The sequence below is a fragment of the Phasianus colchicus genome, chromosome Z (genome assembly GCF_987193195.1).
Source record: "Phasianus colchicus chromosome Z, bPhaCol1.hap1.1, whole genome shotgun sequence".
In the NCBI taxonomy this organism is placed as follows: Eukaryota; Metazoa; Chordata; class Aves; order Galliformes; family Phasianidae; genus Phasianus; species Phasianus colchicus.
Genome location: NC_143476.1, coordinates 31440062 through 31465429, shown reverse-complemented (window position 1 = coordinate 31465429; position 25368 = coordinate 31440062). Strand labels below are relative to the sequence as shown.

Below are 25368 nucleotides of genomic sequence, written 5' to 3'. Positions count from 1 at the left end.
ATTTCTATGTATTCACCAGCATATTTTAGAGAGGTCTACAGTGATAACTGCTAACAGAGATAAGCTTTACTGCAGGCTTTTCTTACTGCATAGAATTCAATTCTTTTTTTTACTCCTAAGTAAGGTTGTACACCACTTTTATATGGGAAGACTCTTTTTTCTTACTTAATGCTAAAAACTCTGCAGCTTAGCACTCCCACAGAACATCACTGCAGTAAAGCAGTGTACATAGTAATGAATCCTGAGCTGCATTGAACCACTTGAATTCGGAGCTGCAAGAATCTGTTGAAATAAGTGCAGTTTTGAACAACCACCAAAGTTTACCATCTATGATAAACACAAACACACTCAATTTTGACAGTTCCTAAAAGAGAGAAGTGCCCCAGGGCCTTGTAAATTGACATAATCCTGCATGGAAATGTTTTGTTTTTGTTAATAATGACCATTAGCATTCAGTGATGTGATTTCTGCAATCAAAGACCATGTAGAAGAATATAAGAAAGAACAGAAAAAATCAAATTCAAAACTCTAGAGGACAAAGACTACTTTCACTTTTTTTATATGTAGTTTGCTTACAGTTGAATTTAGAATTTTAGAAGTACTTTGTAATGTGCACACAGACTTCTCTGCTTTGTAAGAAAATGGGAAAGCATTCTCAAACTTTAGATTCTAAGCAGATTCTAAGAGGATTCTTTTTGACTCATTTTGACAATATGATATAATGATAAAAGAGAGAAATGTGAAACATTATTCCTACAAAGGCACCAGAATTTAGATGCTGCTATAAATCATATAGGAGACATATTCCAATAACCTTCACATTGAGAGAAATTAAGAATGTCTTAAGGCTGTAAAGAATAAGTTGGTAGACCCATTAAAGCATTTGAATAGCCATATACAGGTAGCAGATCTAATTTTCTAGTACAGGAAATTAAAACTTGAATAGCTCTCAAAGCATGTCACTCTATGATGAGAGTCTAAGATTAAATTTCTGAGTTCAGGCATGAAACACAAGTGTGCTGGCTATCTGTATGGTCACATTCCTTTGTATTTCATTGTTCACAATGAGATAATATTACCAAACACAGCAAGCAAACTTTCTGTCATTTGTTGTTTTTTGTGTGTCAATGTGCGTGGTTTTTTTTAAATCTTTTTTTAAATTTATTATCTTTCTAGGTCAATCATGTTCAACCCATGGCTGTGGGCTGCCTGCAGCCACCCCTGTCCCACACCACCATGGTGGTGGCTCTGCCCTCCCAGGCAGCCCAGCCTGGCCATGGGTGTGCACCCATGGCTTACAAGAGCCATACAGCAGAGTGCCATCAGCACTGCCCAGGCTGAAACCGGAGCACAGAATGGGATTTTTGATTAAATTTTAGTCTGGAATTAAAAAAAAAAGATTTAAAATCACATTTTTTATGAGGGCTGTTCTAAAAGAAATATATCTTGTTTTACTGTATTGATCCATACCATCGGAGGGAGATGCTGGTGGTAAGGCAGTAGAGGCTGAACCTTCCCACCATTTCATTTTGTTGCTGAGTGGACAGATGGCAGCAGAGGGGCAGTCTGATGGAACGGAGTCTGATGTGGAACTGAGTATGAAGAAAAGGCGTGACAGTAAATTCCTGCATGTGGAAAAAATGGCACCCACTGACATGCATTGACACTTCCTGTATGCTTAGGCAGACCAAACAGTGGATGTGAGCACAGCGAGATGGTGGACTGTATATTTCAGCGGTGGTAATAGTGACAGTGAGTCACCTTCACTGTTGCAGACTGTTCTGAACACAGCATACAGGCTCTTGTTCACCACTGGCAAAAATGGTGATGACCATGTCATAGCTAATGATGATGACTGTGTTTTGCAGCTTAGAATTTGCTCTGACAAATGGTGCTACTGTACACTTTGTATTTGTTATTGCTTCCACGGAAATAATTAGGAGACATTACTTGTGGAGCAGCCTTAATAGATGCTGCTCAAGACAATTTTGCTTCACTCAATGTGGCCCAAGCAAGCCAATACATTGGACATCCAAGTTCTAGGTACTGCTCAGTAGGTTAGTTAAAGTTTTAACCATTTGATAGGATAAGCTCTGTCAGTTTCATTGTTTCATTCCTAAGAAATTCTGTGATTGTGTCGCCCTTCCTAAGAGAAAGTAGACAAGCAGAATAGCAATATGAGTTAATTGAATATTAACCTCTATAAACAAGCATACAAGTGTTGACTAGAATAAGAATTATATAAGTAATTACAAAAGGGAAACAATCCTACAATTTGCATGTTTGCAGAAAGATTTGTTAGGACCTGATGTTCAGCTCTGTGTTAGGCACTGAATACTGTCAGCAGGTCTCCTCATTATGATGCCTTCAGTTCAAAATTTAATGCCCCTTCAGCAGCTTTCTTTACACAAATGTATGATTTCCCAGACTCAACACAAAGAAAACCAAGTGAGATGTAATGGGCTGTGATATAAACAAAAGCCAACAATACATGAGATAATGATCTCTCCAGACGTCGTGAATCAATTGTATATTAAAATACAACTTCACTTAGAACAGATGACATGTTGGACTTTGAAATAAGGAAGTAGGCATAATATATTGTGGAGAGGAAAAGTTAGGTAAATTATCTAACTTTGAAACATAAAATTAATTTCTGTTGTGTTCTCAAAGTATTTATTCATTTTGTATAAACGTTCTAACAAATACTCTTCCTGCTATACTGATCAGAGTCAAAAATGACAGTTCATCTGAAAAAGATGATATTCATAGCAAATAATTTCAAATCCTGACAAGACTGCTGCTTCAATAAGAATTTGATTCCAACAGTTACATCTGTCTTGCAAGCTAACGAAAGCAATGATCTCTACTGTGAGAGGGATTCTTACATGGGTTGAGTGTTGATCTAACTTTGAAATTACAAACTGAAATTAACTTCAGCAGTAAGCATACTCTCGATTGAATCTTTAATCAAAAACAGCCAACACAATTTCAGTTTTTATTAACAAAAGCTGATAATTACCTGCAGATATTGAATGCAGCAGAGACACCTTCTATTCTGCAGTATCTAATTTGAAATAATCAGATAGGAGAAACCATAAGTGCTTATAGAGTAGTAAGGGGCAGAAAAATCTGCATTCAATCTTTTTAAAATTATCTTCTTAATGTAGAAACAAGTAAGCAAATAAATAAACGTAATTCCAAGTAGTAGCTCCAAATATATATATATATCTAAAAACTTTATATACAACACATTTTTCAGAACACATTTTTCCTTATTCTCTAGTAGGGGTGTTTTAGCTAGTACAGGGGCGAGATTCACATCCTGAACCAATGTGGGTAAGTCTGGCGGTTTCAAAATTTTTAGTGTTCAGAACCAAGAGATTCAAAATAATGTATTGACCCTATACACTTCCATTTTCAATTTACCAAAGTAAGTGTAAGAAAATACACTCTAATCTCCTTGAACTTCATTAGGTTTACTCATTTTTCACCTAACATTTTATAGTGTAAGTTACACTTGCTTTTTCTGATGAAATGACATTACCACATATATGTATATACACACACATAGTGTAATGTAATGTAATGTAATGTAACACAGAATTACAGAATGGCTTGAGTTGGGTATCAAAAATAATCCAGTTCCAATCCCCTTGCCACAGGGGATGCTAACTGCATCCCTTGATCTTGCTTGATTTGCTAACTGCAAGATCAAGCACCAACTCAGGCTGCCCCATGCCCCATCCAACCTTGACCTTGAATATCTTCAGGGATGGGGCACCCACAGCTTCTCTGAACAGCTTGTGCCACAGCCTCACTACCCTCTGAATAAATTACTTCTTCCTAACATCTAGTGTGTATCTTCGTTCTTTTAGTTTAAAACCTATCACTATGTACTAATTCAAGAAGTTGATTTCCCTTCTAAGAGGTCCATAATACAGAACTATAACAGTTTTATTAGTTAGAAAACCAACATAATTCACTTTTTTATCCGTCTTCTTTGCAGCATAAGAATGATAAAACATTGAAAACACTTCATTCAGTGAATTAAAAGCTCAGAGTATTGTATGATATTAGCTTGAGACACAGGGAACACAAGATTATTAAGAAAAAAAATTGTTGACTGTTTTTTTAAGTCATTAATTTATAAAATATATGCATTTAATAATACTGTCAGATAGATGTGAAAATTAACTTTGAAGAAGATAAGAAAATGAAGAACTTACATTGTTTTTCCCTTTGTTTTAAATATATGTAGGATACAAGGATAGAAATAACATATATAACATCATATGTTATTTCTATCCTTGTATAAAACATATCATTAAAATAACAGATTTGAGTTTAAAGAATTTTTTCTGGAAATAAGTCACTATCACTCTAACAGTCAGGTTAAAGCTATGAAAGAAGAATTTGATTTCAGTATTTCTCAGTCTGTAAATACAGAAGCTGGAGATTAAAACTGGTGAGATGCTTAATTTGTAGTTTCCAAACAGTTATTCAGAAGCGTGGTCTACTGTTGCAGCGCTTACACAATTATAGGAGCAGCTCTTTTAGAGGTATTACATCATTACTAAATTAGATCATTTAGATTTGGCAATCCAAATCAGTGCATTAAGGGCCATAAGGGACATAAGACTACTGACGGTATTACCTAACTCCATCTTATAAAAATATATAGAGAATATTCTAGTTAATCTATTCTTTTCCAGTTTAAAGCTATTTCCCCTCTTTCTGCCACTATCTGCCCTGATAAAAAGTCCCTCCCCAGCTTTTCTGCAGGCCCCAGCAGGTATTAGAAGGCAGCTATAAAGTCTCCCTGGAGCCTTCTCTTCTCCAGGCTGAAAATCCCCGGCTCTCTCAGTCTGTCCTCATAGGAGGCTCCAGACATCTGATCATCATCATGGACCTCCTCTGGATGCACTCCAACTGCTCCATGTCCTTGTGTTGGGGGGCCTGGATGCAGTACTTTCAGTGAGGACCAAAAGCACAGTTTGCTTCCATCATCCAGAATTTAAACAAGTACCAATAAATTAACAGCAAACAGCCCTTCAGCAAAAGCGTAAATTCACTTATGAAGAGTTTTAAAGACAGTTTTTCAGAGAATCTCAGAACAGATAAAGTTGAAAGAGACTCTGGAGATTTTCTAGTAAAAGTTTCCTGCTCAGAGTCATTGCAACTTAGGCAGTTTGCTCATGACCTTGTCTATGCAGATTTTAAATATATCCAAGAATGGGGAATTTGTAGAGAGATTCTGTATAGTGTTCAATAGTCCAAGCAGGAACAAGTTTGAATTCCAAATTAGATATTCATTTAAGTCTACTATTTTATTTTTAAAAAGTCTTCTCATTACTTCACTGAATACCAATGTTCATATCACACTTTCTACTTTTCTTAAGTTCTACAATGGACCTAAAAAACTTTATGGCTTCCCATTACTTTATAAGTCATTATGCCTTTTATGTATTCTTCTTAGACCAAATACTGAAAGAAGTTTTAATTCTAAGGCAAAATAATAAGGTAGAAATACTATATCTCATACTTAATGAATATGAATTCACGTATGAAAAACAGAGAAGTGTTCTGTGTTTCAGATGTTAATTTTGCTTTTTACACTGTTTGGCAATAGTTTGCTTTGACTTTGCAGTTCTGGAAGGTGGGAGAAATGAATGACAACTACTACACTTACTTAATTTAGCACTACCATGTTTCACAGTTAAGTGGCACTTAAGTAAGAGGCACTTAAGTAAGTGGCACTTTTATTCAGGAGAACAAAAAAGAATCAGGAAAGTTGCACTTTTGTGTTGATTCTTTGTATTTTTCTGTATTTGCTTTTGGAAACCTATACATTACATACCAGAGAAAAAATGTGATGCACAAAAAGAGAAAACTCCGTTTTGAGTGCAAAAAGTAAATACAACTTTTGAATCTATTCCAGATACAGCTCCTTACTTTCAGAGTGGAGAAACCAACAACCAGAAGCAAATGATTTCAGAACAATAACATGTTTGACAAGATACATAGCAGTATAACTGCATCAAAACTTCAGGAAATGTTTCCCCTCCCCCTCTCAATTGTTTAAGAAAGAAATGTCAGTACCACTCTTCCATATCAGCAGTGCAAAACATAGTAGAAAACTACTTGTTTCAAACTGTTTCTTATAGTTTTATTAAAGATCAAATCAAGCTTGTCTATTCTCAGTACGTTTATTTTTTCATTTTCCAAGAAACACAAAATCCTATTTTAAGACACGGGAGAGTACTCACTGGCAGCATGGTGATTGACAGAAAACCCATTCCTGAAAGATGAAGTGGCAGAGAGCTTTTCATGATCCCTTTCAGTTGGATTGGTCATAATATGAAATTTCTCCTTCATTTGATGTGCTCATTGATTTCCAGATGACAAATAACGAAGAAATTCACTAAAAAAACAAGTGATGAGGATGGACTTTGATCCATAAGGACTGGAGAGTTAGTTGAATTTTAATCTAATTTTCAATTAAATGAAGATACACCATAAGAAAGTCAGCTTTATGATGTCTTTGAAATGTCTCCTTTAAATTGTCCCAGATCAGAAATGCTTCTAGTTAACAGCTAAAACTTCACAAAATGCCAGTATAGTGTTGAGGTTGCAGGCCAATTTCCAGAGTACATTTTCTAGAGACATACAGTGCACATCCTAGGGGGGGCAAAAAATACAACAAAAAAGAAAAGATTCTTATCTGATTCCTCATCTTCTTAATTCATATGACAAAATGGCTTAAGCAGTTTTTGCATGAAGCAAAGCCTATTACTGTGGTTTCATCCTTCTATGACAATGATAGCTCAAGAATTAAGTATTCTACAAACCTCCCACACAGACTACAATACAACACATGTACCTGTTTATTATTACTTACATAGGTATCCTTTACTTGTGTTAGGTTATGCCATATATAGAATATATAGCAAGAAAAATATGGTGGAAAAAAATAGCCGTTGTCATAAATGTACACACAGATCATTCCTATTGAAGAATTCTTTTGCTTTCTCTGGCCTCCTCATATTCTGTCTGGATTTGATAAAATAATTTCTACAGTTTAGAACAGTGAGGACCTACAGCCTTTAAATACCTTGTTATATGTCACAGCATACACCTCTAAGGGCCGTATACTGAGGTGCTTCTACATGAGTCCACTGCTCAGGTAGCACCACTGATATGCTGCTAGGTTCAGAAGATTTCAGCCTTTTAAATTAATCAGTCTTTTCTTTGTTCAAAAGGCACAGTATTATTTTAAAGACATTTTATATTAACTCAAGCTATTTTTACTAGCAACTTAGCTATTTATGCTGGACCTATATTGGACTCATACATGAACTATACAGTGCAGTTAAACTCTAGTTGCTGTCCAAGTAGTTAAAAATTTTAAAATTAATAAAGTACTGAAAAACAGAGACTAACTTTTTGCAAGGTGGTTGTTCTCAGGAACAATTCAGCAAATTGCCGTTTTCCAAAAAGTGTACTAGTTAATTCACAGAATGACAAATCACAGAATAGTAGGGGCTGGAAGGGACCTCTGGGCATCACCTAGTCCAAGCCCCTGCTTAAACAGGTTTGTTACAATAAAGGGGAGTGACCAGGTGGGTGTTTTCTCTCCAGAAAAGAAGACTCCTCAACCTCTCTGAGCAGCCTGTTCCAGTTAACCTCACAATAAAGACGTTCATTCTCATGTTCAAGTGGAACTTCCTGTGTTCCAATTTCTACCTGTTTTTCCATGTGTTGTGGCTGGGCGGCACTGAAAAGAGCCTGGCTCCATCCTCTTGATACCTTTATTCTTTAGATATTCTTTAGATATTTATAAGCATTGATAAGATCCCACTCAATCTTCTCTTCTTCAGGCTGAATAGTCTCAGGTCTCAGCCTTTCCTCATAAGGGAGATGCTGTAGACAACCGATCATCTTTGTGATCCACCATGGGACCCTCTCCAGTAGTTCCCCATCTTTCTTGAACTGAGGAGCCCAGATCAGGGCACAGTACTCCAGATGTGGCCTCCCAAGGGCAAAGCAGTGGGGAAGGATCTCCTCCATCCACCTGCTGGCCGCACTCTTTATAATGCACCTCAGGATACCACTGGCCTTCTTGGCCACAGGAGCACTCTGATGGCTCATAACCAATCTGCTGTCCACCAGGACACGCAGGTCCTTCTCCACAGAGCTCTTCTCCAGCAGGTCATCCCCTAACCTGTATGATGTGTGTGGTTATTCCTCCCCAGGTGCAGGACTTTACACTTGCCCTTGTTGAAGCTCATCAGGTTCCTTCCTGCCCAACTCTCCAGTCTGTCCAGGTTGAATAGCAGCAGAGCTTTCTGGTGTGTCAGCCACTCCTCCCAGCTTTGTATCATCAGTAAACTTGCTGAGGGTGCTGAGGTCACTGATGATGTTGAACAAGATCAGACCCAGCACTGGCCCCTGGGAAACACCATTAGCTACATGCTTCCACCAGACTCTGCAATGCTGATCACAACCCTCTCATTAAGCACCTGAAACTGCATGCTTTACAGAATCGCTGATCTTTAACAAAATGATCTGTGTGCTTAAGTTTGCCTTTTCCTGCATTTTATCAAAGAGATGCTGGCAAATCTTTCTGTTCTCTTTCTTCATTATGCAAGTAATTTTCTGCATTCTTCTTTACGCATGTAAATTGAACAGGTAAATTCAACCATTCTTCAGTTCAGACCCATGGATCCATCGTATGGATTTTTCAGAATAATTGGCACTGAACGTCATGAACAGAGACTGTAAAAGGCCACAAAAGCATCTTCATCTTGTGACTAAGCTACTACTTATGTGTCAACATTTCTAGAAGTCATAGGCATATTCTATAGTAAATGCATTCACCTTATTTTAGAAAAATTATTCAGAATATGGCTTTCATATGTATTTCCTTCTACATACTTATTTTTCGAATACAATTACATAATAAGATAGAGAAATCAGTGCCTTTTAAAAATATATATGTTCTAAAATGGGGACCAAATCTTGCCAAACGCAGGAACACTGAAACTTTTTACAGAAAAATAAGCTGCATACATTAATTTTCAGTACTAACCAGACAGACAAAAAGCAGCATCACCTCTGTTCTGTTACTGATATCTTCCTGGTCACCCAGAATGGCTTTATCTGCTTTCAATCTATGAGCATGGTTTAATCTGATACTTCTAGTCTTGTCACTAGGATTTATTTTGTAGAGCTTTAGAATACTTATGGAAATAGGAAAACGAATTCTCCCCTTTTTTCTAACGATCATTGAGCCATCTCAGTATGTCCAAAAGCAGTCTGGTTCTGACTGATAACAGGAAGTCTCATTGCAAGACTGGTGAAGGCAGATCAAATATATAAACCTGAAGCCAATACAGTGGAATGTTACTGTTTGATAAAAAAGTTAAGTTTTATCTAAACTGGAATTCAGCCGGCAAATTGGAAAATGACAGTATTGCAAGAGTTAGTTCCTCATTCTACTCAAAATATCTTATATCTGGAGTCTTTGTATTCGTAAAATACTGTACCTGTGCTTTTGAACTCTGATTGTTAAGTGGAACAGATATTTCTGTTCCTTCTAAAGGATGTTTTAAGGTCCCTGTGGTAAGCAAACTGGTTTTTTGAGACTTTTGTCACCCCACAGTGCAATGAAGTTAAAGGCAGATTGTTTCTAAAGAAAGTTGAATGCTTAATCAATCAATTGAATAGCAGCAGATTTTCATTCTGGAGTCAGGCTCCATTACAGACTCCAGTAATATCCACACAAAATTCTTGCCCTAAGGAGTAATCACAGATGTAAACGAAGACCTTAAATGTCACTCAAATGTTGATCACTTCAACGACATTTTCAGCGAACATTTATTTTTGAGTATACCATGAAGAAGAATCAGAGAAGATTAAGATAAAAACAAAAGTTACCAAAGTATAAAATTAAAAAGAATCACAATAACTCTTACTTTTTATTAATTTATTCAAAAAACTAAATGGAAGTTAATACTCAATTTCCTAGGAATAGAATAATAAATACTTCTAAAATAATAATTAAACATACAGTTAAATTACAACAGAAAGGACAACAGAAGATTATCCCAGGAAAATAAATGAATCTCTTCCTTGATTTGACTTTTGACATAAATATTCCAATAATTTCTATTGGTTACTAAGCAATTTATAGTTCTTGGAAACATTTTATAATACAGTTTCTTAAAATAAATGATTAAAACCAGTTTTAGGCAAACATTGAGGATCAGTCTTAAATTTGTCAGATCTTTATATCCACTTCATACTTCGTGTCTTCTGAACATTTTCTACAGACTCATAAGATCTGTGAGTTTTAAAATATTTTGTCCAAGATCACAATTTAACTTTTTTGATTTTTAAAAAATTTAAAAAAAAAAAAAAAAAAAGCCAAACAAACTCAAAGAAAACAAAGATACCAACTGGAGGGCTTCTGATAACTGTATGTGTTAGTTAATCAAAGATAACTTACTTCATGGAAAGTGACACTGAAATATTTACCCATCATCACCATCTATTTAAACTAATGAGAAATGACCAGCAGAATATCTCTGATGAAAAGTATACAGATCTAAGCCATAATAGCTTTAAGTTTCTTGAATCCAGGACTGTAGTTATAAAGAATTTCTAAGACTTGCAAATTAACCTGGAAAAACAACCCATGATTTACTTCTAGGAAGATATCTTAGAAAATCCCTTCAGAAGTATTTAAACATGCTGGACTGTTTAAAACACAGTTTCACAGCTAGATAGCCTTTATTTTCTCCTACAGCCTACGATAGGACAGGTAAAGTAGCATGTTGTTAATAGGAAAATCTCATTCTGGTTACTATTTGTAGGACTTCTGATAATTTAGAATTTAAAAAAAGAAAAAAAAAAAAAAGAAAAAAAGGGATTTAAAAGGGATATGAATCAGCAAGAGAAAAGACTATACTAACCTAGAAAAGTAGACAATTACCCTGTGACAAAATTCAGATTTTGCCCTAAATGGAGGGAGTTTAACACAATAGTATTTAGTGACTGCCAATGATCACATCCTTTTCAAGGAGTGAGAGAGCAACATAATTCTGTTGTGCTGGAAGAACAGTTGTACAGATAAACTGCTATATTCAAGCTTGCTGTGGAATTGAAAATAAGTTTAAAGAAAAAGAAAGTAGTGATCAGTGGCAATATTTCAGTGAAAACTGAAAAAAAAAGTCCTGTAGTCCTCTCAAAGAAGATTGTGCTGCTATCCTTTTTGCTAAGAACCACCTGATATCATCTTCCACAGGGTTAACTTAGCTTTATGCTAACAAGTCTAATTGCCTTTTGAAAGTGCTAAAGGCAATTAGACTTGTACCATGCCAGTTTTTGTCAGGGATGAATCCAGAATGCAGCTCTCTGCATCCAATCCAGCAGGCATGTGTTACCTTGCTTCAGAATACTGCCAGGCAGAATTATCTTCAAAACATACTATTTGACTACTGTAGAGGAATAAAGGTTCACTGCAACAGTTTTAGCTTTCCACTTAATAGTACTGACTTTTTGAACCAGTTCCAAAAAAGGTACAAAACTAAGCTTAAGTGAATAAGAAGAAAGCATTGCATAGCCTAAAGCAATATCAAATGCAAGAAAGTTTGATTTCACCTGCTTAAATGATTCGTCCCACTGAAAAAATTATACTAGAGGAGTCCACAAAGCCTCTTACAGGAACCGTTAAACACAGCATTATTGGCTCTGCCTACCCATGTGAAAATGAAAAAGGCAGCAGCATCTGATATGAAGGAAGCACAGTGGCTTGCAAGACTGCGTGTACCAGAAGACTGCATGGTTAGAGAAGGATTGTTCATATAGCCCATCACACAATGAAAAATACAGCCCTATGAAGAAAAGTCTATGTTCTGTAAGACTTCACAGAACAGGGGCCGTTTACAGGTGGGTTGTATATGTGTATGTGTTCATTATGTATTTGTGTATATACATATGGATATCTGAAAACATGAATGAAGCAAGATATATCCACTGAAGACACAATGGAAATCTTAAGAGTCTAATTGCCCCAATTCTAGTACATAAAAGTAAATATTAATGAAACTTAACTGGTTAGATAAAGTTCTTTATTTCTCCCATTTTTCTGATGTTATGCTCCCTCCCACCACTGCTTTGGTTCCTAGTACTGTTGGTTTCATTTTGTTTTAAGGTGCTACAGCAAGGTGCCAGTTTCTGTGGTCCTTTGACAGAAGGTATGTAACATTTCTTTTGATGGTTTATTCCTCCTTTTTCCAGGATCCATCTGGGGACTTCATTTTCCAGCATGCTTTTATACCTGTTTGTTTCCTCATGGGTCTGCAACTTTGCGCATTTGCAAATCCCAATTCCCAATTTGCTATACTTGGTGACATCAAAATATGTTAGTTTCTACTGCTTTGTCTGCTTTATTACCCATAAAGCCAGTTTTGCTCAGCTCCAGATTTGCATTTCTTTAAATGACCATGGATGAGTTGTTCATATCTGCAGGGTTTCACGTGCCAAGCCTATGACCGATTCCTTATAATCCCATCCGTACACTCTTCTATGCTCTATCCCACGTATTTACGTCCCAAAGCTTCATGTTTCTAGTTACTTCATTCTACATAGGATAGATACTTGCTGCTGTTATCTTTGTAAAACTGTGGATATATATGGAAAAAAAAAAAAAAAAAAAAATCCAACAACAAAAAAATCAGCCTTAGATATCTGATCAATTAGAGAAATTAATCTCTCAGTTAAGCCAAGTTAAGCTTCCAGCTCAGTGTCACGGGATCCCACCCTACCTGCCTACCCCACTTCCCCAGCTCCCACTAAGCAATAGGTTTGAGACTCTGGAAATTGAAGGGAAGGTGAGTGGGGAGGCAAGGGAGGAACTACGTAGAAGGGAGACTGAGGCTAGGCAGTCACCTCCACGCCTTGAGACTGCCTCTGTCAGGAAAGAAAGATAGGTGGTCGTGGTGGGCAACTCCTTTTACAGAGGAACGGAGGGCCCCATATGCAGACCAGACCCAAGCCATTGGGAAGTGTGCTGCCTTCCTGAGGCCCATGTCAGGGACATAACTAGAAAACTCCCAAAGCTGGTTTGGTCCACTCATTACTTCCCATTACTCACAGTTCAGGTGGGCAGTGATGAAACTGCTCAGAGAAGCCTGCAAACTATGAAAAGAGGTTTCAGAGGTTTAGGGCATTTAGTTCAAGGAGTGGGAGCACTAGTGATCTTTTGTTCTATACCTTCATGAGCAGTGAGGGACGTGGAGTGGGCTTGGAAAGCACAAGTAATGAATAACTGTCTCACAGGCTGGTGTTGAGGCAGAAAATTTGGGTTCTTTGATCATGGGGCAGTTTACTCAACCCCTGGCCTGTTGTCCGTCCATGGAAGCCACCTATCTCAATGGGAGAAATGAATCCTACTGCAGGAGCTAGTAGGGCTTATCAAAAGAGCTTTAAACTAGCTATGACGGGGAAGGGGACAAAACAGGCCTCACACGAGATGAGCCTAGGGGAACGATGCTCGAGCTGGGGGTGAGGCAGATGACTTGGCTGAAGTGTGTCTACACCGATGCATGTAGCACAGGCAACAAGCAGGAGAAGCTGGAAGCAACTGTGCAGCAGGCTAACTATGACCTAGTTGCCATTACTGAAACATTCCCATGACGGGAGTGCTCTGATGGATGGCTACAAGCTCTTCAAAACAGATAGACAAGGAAGGAAGGGTGGTGGTGCGGCTCTTTATATTAAAGAGTGTTTTTTTATGTTGAAAAGCTTGGGGTTGGGAATGATAAAGTTGAGTGTCTATGGAAAAGGATCAGAGGGATCCTATGTGTTGGAAATAGAATAGAGTGCAGAGGAAGCAGTTCAAGAGGTTACTAGAGCATGTGGAAGATAGCTTCCTTACACAGCTGGTAAGAGAGCCTACCGGGTGTGGTGCCCTGCTATACCTGCTCCTCACAAACAGAGAAGGTCTGGTGGGAGATGTGAAGGCTGGGGACTGTCTTGAGCAGAGCGACCATGAAATTGTAGAATTCTCTATTCTTGAAAATGTCAGAAGGGTAATTAGCAAAACTGCTACCTTGAACTTCCAGATGCTGGACTTTGACCTGTTCAGGATGCTTGCAGCACGGGTTCCTTGGGAGTCTCTCCTTAAGAGTAAAGGGATCCAGGACGCCTGGACGCTTCTTAAGATGGAAATCTTCAAGGCATAAGACCAGGCTGTTCCTGAGTGCCATAAGGTGAGTCGTAGGGGAAGAAGACCAGTGTGGATAAACTGTGAACTACTGTTGAGACTCTGGAGGAAAAAGAGAGTCTATGCCCTCTGTAAGAAGGGACAGGCTACTTGGGGAGATTACAAGGAAGTTGCTAAGGTATGCAAGGGTGGAAGTTAGGAAGGCAAAAGTCCAACTTGAACTCAGACTGGCCAATGCAGTAAAACAGAATACAATATCCTTTTACAAATGTATCAACAGTAAGAAAAGAACCAAGGAGAATTTCCATACTTTACTTGATGCAGCGAGGAATGTGACCACTGAGGATAAGGAGAAGGCTGAGGTCCTCAACGCCTTCTTTACATCTGCCTTTAATAGGCAGATCAGTTATCCTCTGGGCATTTTATGCTCTGATCTGGAAGTCTGGGATGCTACGCAGAATACACCCCCAGTGATTCAAGTGGAGACAGTTAGAGAGCTCCTCCTCCATCTGGACTGTCACAGGTCCATGGGACTGGATGGGTTTCATGCTAGGGTGCTGAGAGAGCTGGCAGGGGTGATCACTAAGCCGCTCTCTGCCATCTCCCAGCACTCCTGGTTATCTGGAGAGGTCCCGGAGGATTGGAGGCTTGCCAGTGTGATTCCCATCTACAAGAAGGGCCATAAGGAGGATCCTGTCAGCCTGACCTCCGTACCAGGGAAAGTTATGCAGAAAGTTAAGCCAGAACGGGCCCATGAAAGGCAAGTTGTGCTTGACCAACCTCATCTCCTTCTACGACTGGGTGACCATACTGGTAGACAAGGAAAAGGCTGTTGGTGTAGTCTTCCTAGACTTCAGCAAAGCCTTTGACACAGTACCCTTCTTTGGGTAAGGAACTGGCTAGAGGGCCATGACCAACAGGTAATAGTTAATGGAGTTCCAGCTGGTGACTCGTTACAAGTGGTGTCCCCTAGGGGTCAGTACTGGGGCCCATCTTGTTTAATATCTTTATTGATGACCTAACAAGAGGATTGAGTGTACCCTCAGTAAGTTTGCAAATGACACCAAACTGGGAGGTAGTGTCAATCTGCCTGAGGATAGGGAGAACCTTCAGAGGGATCTAGATAAGCTGCTTGCTGGGCTGAGGTGAATGGGGTGAGGTTCAACAAGGCCAAGTGTCGGGTTCTGCATTTTGGCCACAATAACTCCATGCAGCACTACAGGCATGAGAATGAGTGGCTGGATGACTGTGAAGAGGAAAGGGACCTGGGGGTGTTGGTTGATGCTCAGCTGAACACATGCCGACAGTGTGCACAGGTGGCCAAGAGGGCCGACAGCATCCTGGCCTGCATTAGAAATAGTGTGGCCAGCAGGAACAGGGACGTAACCATCCCCCTGTACTCAGCACTGGTGAGGCCGTACCTCAAGTATCATGTTCAGTTTTGGGCCCCTCACTACAAGAAAGACATTGAGGCCCTGGAGCGTGTCCAGAGAAGAGTAGTGAAACTGGTGAGGGGTCTGGAGCACAAGTCTTATGAGGAGTGGCTGAGGGAGCTAGGATTGTTTAGTCTGGAGAAGAGGAGGCTCAGAGGAGACCTCACTGCACTCTACAACTTCCTGAAGGGAGGTTGTGGTGAAGAGGGGTTTGGCCTCTTCTCCCTGGCAACAAACAGGACCCAAGGAAATGGCTGCAAGTTGTACCAGAGAAAGTTTAGGTAAGATAAAAGGAAAAACTTCTTCTCTCAGAGAGTGGTGAGGCACTGGAATGGCCTGCCCATTGGTAGAGTTGATGCCCCTGGCAGGGTTCAAGGGGCATCTGGATGAGGAGCTACAAGAAATGGTTTAGTGCTTGTAGTAGCAATGGTAATGGGAGGATGGTTGGACTAGATGATCTTGCAAGTTGTTTCCAACCTTGTGATTCTATGATTCTATGATTCTGTCAGTAAAACAAAGCTGCCAGCAATTTGAGAAAAGCTGAAAAAGAACATGACTGACAAGTCTCAGTCTTGAGACATCATTAAATGAGTAGAAAGCTCATTGTCTGCTACCAAAAATAACAACACTATTACAGATCTATATGTTCACAGAGAAGATAGCTATGTTCTTTTCCTCAGCACTTGTAAGTGGCATGTAGGACAGCCCACAGAAAAAGCAAGACAGCACTTCCTTACATCACTGGAGTCTTACAATCCACTTCTTCCATCCAAACAGAAGCTTCTCTTTGTAAGCTAGTTGAAAAGTATTCAATATCAAAACATTTTTAATGATTGAAGTCAGATTTAGATATACTCCTACCAGAAAACAGAATGCATTTATTTTGATGAGCTTGTAGGAGTTTTTACAGATTTTGTCCTGGTTTCAACCTGGAATGAAGTTGATTTCCTTCACAGCATCTCGCATGATGCTATTAAGTTTTTCCTTTAGGAGAAAAAACAGTGCTGATAACACATAAATGTTTTAGTTGTGCTGAGCAGTGCTTCACAGAGCCAAGAATATTTCAGTTTCTCAGCTTCTTGTACTGTCCTGCTAGTGATTGGGCCGGGGGGGGATATAAGGAGCTGGAAGGGACAGAGCTGACCAGAATTGGCCAAAGGGATTCCATACCATATGACATGAAAAAAAAAAGTATAAACTGTGGGGAGTTGGCTGGGGGTACAGACACTGCTCAGCAACAGTCAGGGACAGTCAGAGAGTAGTGAGCAATTACTTTGCGTATCACTTGCTTTTTAATTATATATACGTATACATGTATATGTATTATATCATTACTGTTATTTCTCTCTCAATTTCTGTCCTGGTAAATAGTTTTTATCTCAACCTACAAGTGTTACCATTTGTCTTGTTTCCCTCCCCCATCCCACTGGGAACAGTGATGAGCAAATGGCTGTGTGGTGTTAATCAGCTTGATGGGTGAAACAACAGAAATACAACTTTTTTTTTTTTTAAATCACTGGAAGTTTCTTGCATTTACTCTCAGGCTTAAACAAACCAGTATCAGAAAATGCCCTTTAGTAACAGCTTACTGAACTATATGTCAGTGTCTGACATCCTATGCAGCACCTTCCTATGAGAGCCTCACGGTCTCTTTCCTACCAGCTTTGTACTTCCTCCCACACATCTTTTCTCTCTCCTTCCCCGTTAGGTACCAGTGAAAGCAATCTTACACATCCCCTTTGAATTCTGCCTGCTTTTATTTGTGCCTTACTCCTTCCTTCGGGTTCTGACTATGAAATCCATTATTAATGCATTTCTCTATCTTTGGATCTCTCACTCATCCTTGCCAACCATTCTTTAATCCATGGGCTGCAGTACTTCACAGTTTTCCAGACAAGAAGGTATGTGCAACAGAATCATTCCATTAAAAATGCATCAGATTTATTGCTCATGCATAAGTTGTCTTCACAGTATGTATGATGTGCAGCTGCACATGGCTCAGTGCACCGAACTGCAGAACTAGTCTGTAAAATGTCAGAGCTCAGAAATTCAGGATGTAGGTGGTGCCAAATAGACCGCTGGATTTGTAGAAATCCCAAATCCTATCAAACCAATTCAGAACTGAGAAAAATTCTCACGTGCAGGGGAAAGTCAATAAATATGACATGTCCATGGACACGAAAGCAAATGGTCATCTTATGACTTGTATTTCTTCTCGCTCTGCAGTTACTCTGTACTTTTTGCTCCTTTCAGAAAGTGAAACCTTTGCACCTGCAGATGGATGTTCCTGGCTAACACACACAGCAATATATCTCAGTTCTCTACTATTCCCCTATAGCTTCCTCCACATTGGTCATTATTTTCTGCTTCACACTAAACTTTGTACTGTTTTTTTCACCATTCCATACTCCTTTTATCAGCCCCCCCTGTGAAGCTCACCTCCTGCTGGGTTTCACATTACAGTGAAGCTGCATCTCCCAACAGTAAGCACCACAAGAAAGCAGATTCTTTAACCTAAACTCCAGGAGGTTTGCCTTCTTCCAGCTAATTTTCCACCAGAACATATTTTTTCTAGTACTCTGGCTGCAATAAAATATATATTTAAAAATTAAAAAAAGAAAATTAGACTGTTTTCTCCAGCTCCTCAAACTTTCACTAAAGTTACAAAACTAATCTGTTTGAAGTCACTGTCTTACATATAAATAAAAATGCTTTGAGGAAAGGTAGACTTCTTCATCTTCGCTGTTATCTTAGACAATTCTTTGCTTTATTTACTCCATTATTATTATGCAACACAGTAATAGCTAAGCAGCTCAGATGGTCTGAGCAGCCCTTTTTAATTATGCACTTAGAAACAACAATCTCACTTTCTATGAACTCCAAGGCTGTGTTTTAAATACAATGGAGTGACTAAACAGACCTCAGAGAACAGGAAAAGCAAGAAAGTGAGAAACTGCTAGGTCTGAATTAATAGTCACCACTGCTTACTTATATACCAAACTAACCAATGCAAACAAGCAAATAAAGGCTTAAGTATTCACACTGTCATCAATTTCTACTTACTAGAGAATTTCACCCAGAAATGCATAACCTAATTGCACACCAGTCTATCAGTTTAGACTCATACATTTGGACTGGCAGCTCATTAGAAAATTATGCCAACGTGTTACCGTAGATCACTTGTGTCGCATGCATTTAGCTTGTGACAAGCATGCAGCATGGAAGAGGTCTTGAACTGTAGGCATAGCCAACAGACTATGAAAGAATACTTTCACTGAAGCTACTGACAAAACAGCTATGACCTGGTGCATCAGTCTAATAACAAAATTTCTGACTTTACTTTCACCTGCATCAGCTATTAAATGAGAGAAAAGTTCTGCAGAAAAGTAGCAGGTTGTTTGATGAATGGTCACGGAAGAAAGGCTTTCATGAAAAGTCAAATTTCCATGCTTGTTCTTCTGAAACAATTTTCACAACGAAATAATTGTCTTCTAAAATTTCATCTTATGCATATAGATACTCAAAAACAATAATACTGTATTTACACACAATTTTATGTAACTAGTAATCCATAACCTTCTCATTTTTCCTTAGTCACAATGACAAGGTTTTCTACCTTCTAGTACATTAAATTGGATCAAAAACATCCTTCATTATGTGGTGAAGAGATTATTTACTTTCCAGGAGCCACTGGGATATTGGAAAATATACAGCACAGAATTAGGCTCCATTACTAAACTGTGTTTAAATTAGAAGCTAAATTAAGAGAACTAGACAAAATCATCTGCTTATAACAATTTCATTGGTAAATATAATTTACATCTGTGGTGAACAACACAGTGATTTGATTTAGTTAGTAATATGAAGTATTAATTAAAGGTGATTAACTACTTCTTGTTATAAACTATTAAAATGTATGAACTATTTACATATTCTGCATAGTTCTAAGTACAGCTGTTTGGGATTTTTTTTCATACTCAGGTTTTGCCTTTCGCTTTATTTATTAGGTGCAATTTATGAGACATGTAGCACAACTACATGGTAAATATTTAAAATGTTATCTTAATTAATATTCTGCAAAATACAGAAGCAGAAGAAAATGAGCCTCATTCCTTGTAGATTTCCTCCTTCCCTTTAGTGATACTGTAGAGTACTCCAAATTCAAAATAAGTATCAGACAGAATCATTGGAAGTTTGAAAACACACAGGCCCCACAAATGCATGTTTTTAAAAGGAAAATATCTTTTTTCTCTGTACATCTATACAGAACAGAGAAAGAAGATTCTACATTTGTGAAGTTAAAGTTCTCCAAGCTTTATTAATCTGTAAATGTTACCAGCTCCATGAAATGTCATGAGAATGTAATTTTGGAAGGATTTGAAATACGAAGTGGCATTTCCAAAAGCACTTACCTGATCTAACAATAAATCCATAAATGGACTATAAAGTTAGTTATTAGAGTGTCTAAATGGTCTGCCGCTATCTTGAATTCACGTTATTGCCAACAGCTTATAGTTATGCATCAGTTATGCATCCTGACAAAGTAGAGGTGAAAAGTTAAACTCCATGTAAACTGTAAATGTTCTCTGATGTGAGATCTACAATCACGGTCTCCAAAGACCCAAACAGCATGATGGTATGTGCTCTCTCTCTCTCTTTGGACAAGTACCCAGACTTTCTTCCACTGGAAGAGTTGAAGAAGATCAATGGCAAGCATTAAATGTTAAAGCTTGTATTTAAGACAACAGAAAGTTTGCATAAATAGACCTGGGAGATGAGAAATTATTCCTGATCTGCAGATAAACAAAAATGATAGCCATGTAGAAGTTTGTCTGAACTGTCAAATTAGAAATCAAAGGACAAGTCTACACATCATCATCCTCCCTATTTATGAATTTTCATCTAGATATAAATCCCAGCTCAAAACAATGAGATGAACTTCTCTCAATTAACAGAAAGCAGACTATTCTATCAGTAATCAGCAAGGTAGAACATCTGTCACCACTTATGCTGATTTAGAAAAAAAGAGAGTACATGCCCTTAACACTGGATTCTCTCCTCTGAGCTTTTCAGGGAGCATGTCTTCAATCTGCCATGTTCAAGTGGTCCTTGTCTTCATACTGAGTCAGTCTTCAGAGCAGGAACTGGACTCCAGTTTCACAGAACCTAGCAAGTGCTCTAAGAAGCATAAAGTTGCCACTACACTGTGGCAAGTGGTGTTCAGAGAGCTAAAATGAGTTAAATCTCAGAACTATTAATGTTAACATCAAAACAGTAAAAATTACCATCCTAGAAACATTGACTGTTTAAAAACTTTCATGCTCAAACAGCTCCATCAGGAGACAAAACTTAAGCACTCAGGTCATTCGTGAGGCCACTATGTTTTGAGACATTATTCAGTTCCTTCAGAGAATCAGAGCACTACAATGCACTCAAGTTTTCCTACATATCAGCAGACAGGCACAATCACTCAGCTGTAGGCAGCACGCACTTCTGAAATCAGTCTCCAGTTTTCTGTTTTTCTTGTCATGAAACATTCTCACAGGAAGGTTCGCTGAAACAATTCACATTTCCAATAAATGTTTGGCTTCACAACTCACTGTTTATTGCCAGTAGCTAAAAACCTAAAGAATTCCTTCCTGAGTCTAAATTCTCTACAAAAGCAACACATTAAAAAAACAAACAAAACAAAACAAACAAACAAAAAAAACCTTTTTTCTAAAAGGTATAAATGCATTCAGGTCACTAAGTACGTGCTCATATGAACACCCCTGCATAAACATACACAACATACAAAAAAGTTACTTTAAGATTCCTTAAAACTACAGACCTAGCTCTGACAGTTATTCCAAATGAAAACAAGAATCATGGGACTTGGAAAAGGTTCAAATTTCTGTTCAAATCTTGCTGTCTCCTTTAAACATACTACTTTCAATAATGAGAAAAATATTCAATAATAAAGACCGAGTTTTTCAGAGAAATCCAAGGAATTCTTCTCCTTGCATAAATCCCAGCCAAAAGCATTAACATTTAATTGCAGTTGGATGGTAAATATTGTTCTCTGGAGTTTTGCCATTTACCTCTGAGGGTTCAGCAGTACACTGAAAATGCACAGAAAACTAATAGCCACTGCCAATCACTGCATTTATAATGTGTTTATTCAGTATGAGAAGCTAAATACATAACTCTGGAAAACCTCCATTTCAAATATTAAGACAAACAAGTTTTTAAAGAATAAGGAGAAAAAAGAAGAAAGTCATACCCAAATAATTTATGATGGAAAATGTGAGCTGATTTGAACAGATTAAGAAGGAGTTCAGCATTATAAGATGGAGTTCAGCTTGAACACAGCAGTGACACAGACCTCATGGCACAATTCCTTAGAGATGGTGGTTTTCTTGAGTAGTATGCAATACTGAGCATTATCATTAGACAATTCCATCTGAAGGTTTTGGTTTTGGTAACCTGAGCCATCTACAAGTTTTGCAAACTAGATCTTAAATTGGTAAACAAAAATTAAAGTTGATGAATGATCAGATGTCTGAAAGTTGAAGTTGATGAATAGTTCCACTGGATTTATGGAACTATTTAGATTTAGATTTGTGGAACTATTTAGATTAGACTGTATAGATATTTAGATTAGACTGTATGTATGTACATACATACAGTAAGTAGAGAGGTAAGCAGGCTTAATACTCAACTTTTATGCAATATTTGTGTCTACAGTAATAATTTATCTCTTAATATGATGCAATATATTGTAGAAAATGGCTTATGTAGAGGTCAAATAAATGATTCTGGCAGCTACTGACAGTGCTCACTGAAGTGGTAGCAAAGATCCCCTACAGTGAGATCACACTCCAAGCAAAACATTGAAAACCAAGTACGTTTTGCTGTATGTTTTCTTTCCCATCTTTTTTTTTTTTTTCCCCCCAGAGAAAGCAACCAAGGGTATACAGAGAGAGGTAAGCTAAAAATGATGGTGTGTCTGCGAGTAAGTGTCTAGATGCCAGTCTAGCAAGAAATGATACTTTGAACATACAGAAAAGGAACAGTTTCCTTAGCAACCAGGGTGAAAGTTCTCAGAACATCTCTTTTTTTTATGTGCTGCTGCACCCTTCCCCAACTCAGTCTGCCACCTGTCACTCATGGACTTAATGTAGTTTAACATTTTATAAGGTTCAGATAAGAGAATTCCTGCTCATGAAAGAACCACTAATGCTAAAGAAATTCAGAGAGAAAAATCTGTTCTCCAAATAAGGGTTGTTATGTCGTTTGCACATCCAGTGGAGTGTAGATGAAGCCCCATGCACAGGGAACTACAGAGTCCATAAAACTGATACTGGCCTTTTCAAATACAAGATCACCTCTCCACCAAGCCTTTCCTCTGCCCTGTATTTTGAAACTGTTCTACTCACATGACTCTATACAAGCCTTTGCAAAACAGCACAGAGGCTCAGCTCTTTTTCTCTCCCCTTTTATCTAAGTGTTGACAGAAAGTAGAGGAGATAATGGCTAAATTTTACACTTTCAAAGGTCTGGTGTTAATCCATGCACATGATCTCCAGATACCTAATAAATTCAGAAGTCTCCCACTTTCTTCACTATAAACATCTGAAATTCCCCCTGTATTGTAAGTTATTTGACTTCAACAGATACATGTTCTCTCATTATAACAGATATATACTTTTATTTTTAATTTAGATCTCTATTTTGTATACTATGTAGGCCATTACTAATACTAATATATTCTAGGGATGGATTGCTATGCCATTTGATCCTTTTTTTCAAGGAGCACAAATAAAATGAAATTGCCTGCACACAACCAGCAAAGAATTCTTTTTCTATTCCTTCTTGCTACTGGCTATGCAGAATTTGCCACTTCCTTCCTAAAGCATCTTACAAGGGATGCACACTGTGTAAGAAAGGCTACATTTTAGAGATGCAAAGATTTACAGCACAGTTAAGTCTGCTTTCCAGGCCTTGCAGAAATGAATAGCAGCTATAAGAAATGACAGAAATAAACTATGAACATAAATGCATCTGATCTAGCTTACTCTGTTTTCATACCTGGCATTTCAAAGTCATACAGAAAGAAGCAAAGTTCTACTTTGAAACTTAAGTTCAGATTCCAATTGGAATCAGAGTTTTAAAAGTGTAGCAGTGTCCTTCATGATGTGGTACTATATTGCAAGCTTATCAAGAACTTCATCGAATTTCCCATTTAAAAAAGAAACAATTAACAAAGCAAAAAAAGAAAAACATTCAAATTTTTTTTAATCACAATATCTCAGTGATTCTTGCTAATATATACTGGGACTTTTGAGAGATGTCTAAATGAGAAATGCATTGATTCTGCAAAAAGAGACAAGATAAGAATCCCTCTTGACTTTAAACCATCTGTGATAATTTTGAATGCTGGGTATGTGATGATATCTGAAGATAGTTTAATCACGCATATTAGGTTAGATTCTATCACACATATTTTTGAAACATCTATTTGGAAAGACTGATCTTGTCTGTTCCTAACTGACTAATCTATGTGGACCCTTAGAAATAATTATACTGTGACGGTTTAATTTTCAGAAGTTACATGACTTGAATGTTTCCAAATTTATGCTCCAAACAGAAATTCTGCATTTATTAAAGCATACTGCAGGGTCATGGTTCTCAGGCTGAGAATTCATCCTTCCTCTGTTGTGAGATTCAGATAGAACAATAGGAAATAATAATTTATAATGGTTTTTTATTCATAAAAAACAATATCTTTATGAATTTGACATTGACAAAACAATTGTTTGAGTATTACATAAGCTGTTTCCCTAAAGAAACACTTCGTCCTAGTGAAGGGAACTCCACTGATTTTCCAAACCAATCATGCCAGCAGACAGTTGACAGACAGATTCAAGTAGAAGAGAAAGATGGCACACTTTCCTCTTCCTTCCACAACCTTCCTTTCACTACATCTTTTTCTTTCTCATACAAAGAACAGTGACATTTTGAGAAAATGAAAAGTAAATATAAGACACAAAGCTGAGCTTATGAACCAAGCAAAATTGACAATGATTGATGTAAATCGAACAACAGAGGAGAAGAAAGTATACAAATTGCCTAAAAAGGAGTGAAAACAGAATAAAACATGTTAGAGTAGGAAAGGGAGTGTATAGGAAGAAAAAAGGTGTATTTATAGAGCGACAGCTTTCTACTGGATATGAGGGCTACACCAAAAGTAATACCTTCTGTTTTAACATGTTCACCCACAACATCAGAGGCAGATGTTGGTGATATGGCTGTTCAGTAGAGGCTGAACATTCCAATCAATATTCCATTACATTTTGCTGTCATGAGACAGATGGCAGCAGAGGGGAAGCTTGACAAAATGATGTTTGACATAGAAGTGTGGATGGAGCACAGGTATGTCATTTATCTCCTCCATATAGAAGAAATGGCACCCACTGACATTCACTGACACTTGCTGAATGTTGATGGAGACCAAACAGTGGATGTGAGCACAGTGAGGTGGTGGGTGGTTCATTTCAACAATGGCAACAGCAACAGTGGGTCACCTCTTCTGGTGCAGATTTTTACAAGTGCATCTTGCAGGCTCTTGCTCATGGCTGGTGAAAACACACATGGTGGTGACAACGCTGAAAAACAGCGTTTTGTAGTTCAGAATCTCCTCTGACTAACAGTGTTATTGTGCTT

At 37.9% G+C, this 25368-nt stretch overlaps 1 long non-coding RNA gene across 6 annotated transcripts in view; it reads right to left on the bottom strand.

The window, feature by feature from the left end:
• The window catches only part of LOC116241789 (uncharacterized), a 138595-nt gene that overhangs the window by 4721 nt on the left and 108506 nt on the right, over positions 1–25368 (bottom strand). For 4 of the 6 annotated variants that reach the window (XR_016461658.1, XR_016461657.1, XR_016461659.1 and 1 more), the window contains 2 exons: positions 6270–6424; positions 3023–3067 (listed from right to left, as the gene is read on the bottom strand). The exons of the other annotated variants lie outside the window; for them this stretch is intronic. This is a non-coding gene — a long non-coding RNA (uncharacterized LOC116241789). The remainder of the gene's footprint in view (positions 1–3022; positions 3068–6269; positions 6425–25368) is intronic. 6 annotated transcript variants of the gene reach the window in all.